Source organism: Rissa tridactyla, chromosome 4 (assembly GCF_028500815.1).
Source record: "Rissa tridactyla isolate bRisTri1 chromosome 4, bRisTri1.patW.cur.20221130, whole genome shotgun sequence".
Classification (NCBI taxonomy): Eukaryota; Metazoa; Chordata; class Aves; order Charadriiformes; family Laridae; genus Rissa; species Rissa tridactyla.
In genome coordinates, this window is record NC_071469.1 from 46,130,581 (window position 1) to 46,135,596 (window position 5,016).

Here is a 5,016-nt window from a genome sequence, read left to right on the forward strand (position 1 = left end):
CCTGGGCTGAGGTCCAGCAGACTCTGCATGAGTCCCCCATGTCCTAGGGTCCAGGAAGCTGTCTGAGCTGGGTGCAGCTGGATCCAAGCACTCTCCAGCTAGTGCCACCAAGCTGCTGGAGGACATCATTTGGGGCAGGCACTGAAGCATCTTTGCAGCAGCTGCCTGGGCCAACAAGTCTGGCAAAGAACCACAGCTAATAAATCCACCTGTACAAAACCTGGTCCAATTTTGCAGTGACACCAGGCTGCCTCTGCACTGTACTGCCCAGGTGCTCCGTGTTTCCCCACGATGCGACTGCGGAGACATTTATTATCCTGCACAACAGAGAGCTATGGCAGCACTACCCTGCCACGGGCATTTCTCCTGAGAATCAGGGAGAGTCTGGAAAGACGCTGTATCATAATGGGAAATGCTGGTGCTAGAAACAAGCGTTGTTTGGGGACAATACTAAGAGATTTTCTATTCTCTCACCCCGATTCATGTTTACCACCTAGCAGAGAGAGATCTGATCCAGCTCTTCTGACCTTATAAATGAGGCTTGGATTTTGCATTGGCTTCCTTCTCCTGTATTAATTATCAGCAAATATGAAATAACAGTGTGACAGCTGAGACCTGTTGTTACCTGGCAATATCTGCAGTTCAAACTTGAAATCTTGAAGGTTCAAGCTAATTTTGCTGAGGTACACAGCAAACCAGCGGAATCACCCCTAAGTCCAGGAAAGTAATGTTCCTGTCACAGGTGAACCCTCCTGGTTTGTTGGTTCCTGCTCGGATGCCATTGTGGGGTCACACTGACTATACACAGGCTGACCATACACACACATGTGCATATGTACAGGTATACATATACTTGCATATGTACAGGTATACATGTACTTACATATGTGTTTGTACATACACATGTACATGTGTTAATACATACATAAAGCTAGACATGCTTTGACTCATTAGTCCCACACTTTATAAACATCTGCATCAGGGATGTTTGTGTTAACTGGAAATCAGATCCCCGTACACAAAAGAAACAATAACCTTAAATACACCAGAATGACCTCACTGCTGAGCTAGTTTCTTCCCATTTCCCATTCCAGGTAGTGGAATGAGCCCTGCTTCTAACCCCAAAATGGTCTTCCTGAAGACCCAGAAATACTCAAAAACTGGTGGTATTTTCTGCTGCTGTGTTTGCTATTCTACATGACTTACAAAGGATCTGTTCCCACACTAATGTGCTGGTCAGGATGTCCAGGTCTCCTGTGTGGCCAGGAAATGCGATTTATGCTGTCTCACCACTGGGTTTGACCTACACCCCAAAACCTATTGCTATTTTATCAGCCGGGCTGCTGGTTATCAGCTGATTTGCTTCCTTTCAAGTAGGTCACATAATTTAAGGGGGAAGGGGAGTGCTGTCTCCTCAGAGGAGCACCGCCTGTCATATTTCAAAAGGTTTTCTGTTCACATAGGAAAGGATTAAATGAGATGCAGGAGTGTGCGCGGGGGTGTGGGTGTTGGCTGGCCAGCAGGCAGGTGTGCCTGCCACCGGCAGCCGCACAGGCATCTCGCAGGACATGGGAACAAGGACACTACCGAGGCAGCCAGATTTCCCAACATGAGGAGCCCGTCAAAGCTGCTTGTTTTCCAGCCTCAGACCTCCACTAGCGATAATTGTTTATTTTGAAAGCACTCAGGGAGCACGAAACAGCACCCTCCTAAGCCAGAAATAATCCTGTGCTGGCTCTTCACGATATGTCCTATTGTGTTAATATACAACCAGGCAGCAGGGCAGGAAAATATCTAGGTCTCGTCTGCATAAGGAAGTGAATGGCTGCTGCTATAGCATAGTAAACGTGTTCTGTAAGGAAGCTAAATGTATTTATCTATAGCAAAGCTGTAACAAGATCCAGAGGTTGAAATCTCGAAGCAGGCAACTCTAAGCATGAAAAAGAGTGTACATTATTTAGTGGGAAATAATCAGTCATCAGAATAATATTGCTAGTGTCCCACTGAATTCATTATCCTTGGAAGTATTGTTAAACAAGATTGATTTTTTTTTCCTAAAAGATCAGCTTTAATTCAAGCAGGAATTAATTCAGGAAAGCTCCAAGCTGGTGTTGTGCAGGAGACCAGGCTACGTTGTCACAACGGCTCCAAATAGCATTATAACCTGTTCATGACCACCTTTACTCTGAAATTTCTAAATCACCTACAACTTTAAATCACTTTCCCCCCAAAGCAGAGCATCCCTGTGAGGCAGGTAGGCAGGCATGGCTACGGCAGAGTAACTCTGTTGGTCGGTTTTTGCACTTAGGCAAGCCTTATTCAAAGCACCTGTCAGAACCATTGCCATGCTGTAGACAAGTTCTGCCTAAAGAGATTGACCAGCACAAGTATCACAGAACTACCTGATTATTCGAGAATAAATCACTTTTATTTTGGAATACGCTGTCAACACTGTGGAGTTATATTGGCAGAGCTGAGAGCGCTATTCTGGTCGATTCTCCCATGCAGACGTGCCATACATGTGTGATAAGGCTGGAGAATAATCCCCCAGGAGAAGCAATGAACATTTTATTGATTGGGATATTTCAAACTTGTGCAGGACAAAGCAATCTTCTATGTGCTGAATGAGCGGACAAGATGGAATTGAGGGTTGGGGTTTTTTTCCATGTCTAATTTCTGTGTTTAGTTTAGAGAAGACAGTTTGAACAACACTAGCAAGTTGTGGGGGGAGGAGGAGAAGAGATCTACATCTGGGTCTGATTCTTCCAGAGGCACTGTGATACATGCTACATTAATGGTAGGAGAGGTCATTTCCCTGAAATTCAAGACAAATATGTGATGCTGAAGCCACAGGTATGCGTAACAGGCCATGGGGACCTCTAGAAGCAACCCAGTGCCTCACACTCAGGCTGTTCACTTTCTTTTTCTTACCGGACCAGTGCCTTTTATCGGGAGAAGCGCTGGGCCAGGAGCTGGAAGAAGGTGGATGGGAAGAGACGCAGGATAGGAAGCCTGCAACAAGAGAGTGCTAGCTGCATTTCTAGCAGCAGGATCAAAGCATGGCTGAGCTAGAGGTGACACCAGTCAGTCATTTCCAGCACATCAATACCAGCTTCCTCTGCCTCGATGCCAGTCCCTCTGCAGAGTCGTGATCTCTGCTGTTTCGATGGCAGAAGCTGCAGGCCTGCATCCACCTGCTCTCACGCTCCATGTGTGCTTGGGCGAACACCAGGCACCACTGCGGCTCTCCCGGCTGCTGGCGTGGGCAGAGCTGGGAGGTCGGTGAGGCAAGGAGGCAAAACTCATTTGGGGTTGCAAGGGCTCTACCAGGCTGGAAAGGCGCCTGACAGCCCATCACAAGGTGCAGGGGTGCAAGCAAGTGGTCAGCACATACCCAGAGCTCTCTGTCACCCTGCGGGGCACTTGGGCAGTCCAGAGCAAACACCCAGGCACCGACTTTCTCTGTCCAGAGGGAACGTGATTCCCACCAGCGCCCAGGTGCTGTTCACAAGGGAAGAGCTACGAGGAAAGGTGACATCTTTTACTAAACCAACTGATGCAGTTGCGGGAGAAAAAAAATCAAGTGTGATTTCAGAGATTTAAGAAAAGCACATTATGCCTGAAACATTTCCCACCCATATCAACTGGCCTAATGAAACACATAACTCTCCCCACAACCCCTGCCACACTTCTGTCCTTCACAACTGCCAGATCATGGCTGCTATGAGGGCAATTAACACTGCTGCCCTTGCCTCTGAAATCCCTTTAATTGTGCTCTCTGAGAATTGCTGGGCCCCGGGACTTTGCAGACTGGACATTTTGCAGCAGTCTCAGCTGAAATAAGGAGCGTGGGATTGTACTGACCAACGTTTGACACTGAGCTCGCTGCTGCCTCCCCCACCACATGGAACCTGGCATTAATTTTAATTTATTTTGTCCTGTCCAGCAGTTTGAATTCACAACATGCTGGAGTTTGGTATTGAAAAGGCTCCTTTGTTATAAAGCACCACTAAGAGAAGGTGGGACCTTTTGGCATGCGAGTATGCACAGATGGGTCTTTTATACATGGAATGATGATTTGGGACTGTGGGATGACGGCTTCAGCAGGACAGAGTGAGCGCACAGCTTACCCCACTACCCAGGGCTACCTTCAAAGTAGCTAGTTCTGCATTGCTCGCAACGTCGCAGGGCGGCACAGAGTTCAGCACAGGCTGCACGTCGGTACGGAAGTAGTTAATGGCGTTGCCGGTGGCATTGTCCTCATTAAACTTCAAAGTTAATGCTGTAGGAAAGGGAATAAGGCAGCCCATGCTTCCCTGTACCGGCCTTATGAGCCGTTTGCAGACGCCACCATGCAGACGCTCATCCAGGTTGTGTCGGGAAGGTTTTATTTCCCTCCAGCAAAAAATGAGAACCTTGTTTCCGTAAATAAGGCTTGGCCAGCAGAGCGCAGACCCATACTTCATAGCCGTGGGCAAAATCCATGTCGGAAAAATCACAGAACGTGTGAGGCGGAGATCCCATTTGCTCCAGCCAGCACCTAAAGGGCACTGATAGGAGCTAGGCTGCTCCGGTTATTAATTGCCCGGGTTGTTAATTACCCCGGCCGGCGCTCCCCACAGCGGGGCTGCTCCCAGTCACCCCCATCCCACCCCAGCGCCCCCCGGCCCACCCCCCTCTCCTGGCTGCTGTGAATGACCACGAACTCCCGCTACGCCCTAGCGCGGCCCCCGCCCAACCCCTTCGCTCCTGGCTGCACGGGGAAACGCGCTCGGTTGATTGTCCCTCGCTAAACCGCCCCGCTTGCTAACCGCCCCGGCTGCCCCCGCCGTGCCCTCCGCGCCTGCCGCGGCCGGGCCTGCCCCGGGGCGGGGCGGCGGGGCCGGGCCCTCCCCCGACATGGCGGCGGGCCGGCCGGGGAGGTGCCGAGCGGCGCCCGCGGGGCGTGAATAAAGGGCAGCGGGCGGGGCCGCAGCGCTCTGGGAAGCGCGGGGTCGGCGGCGGCGGCGGGTGAGC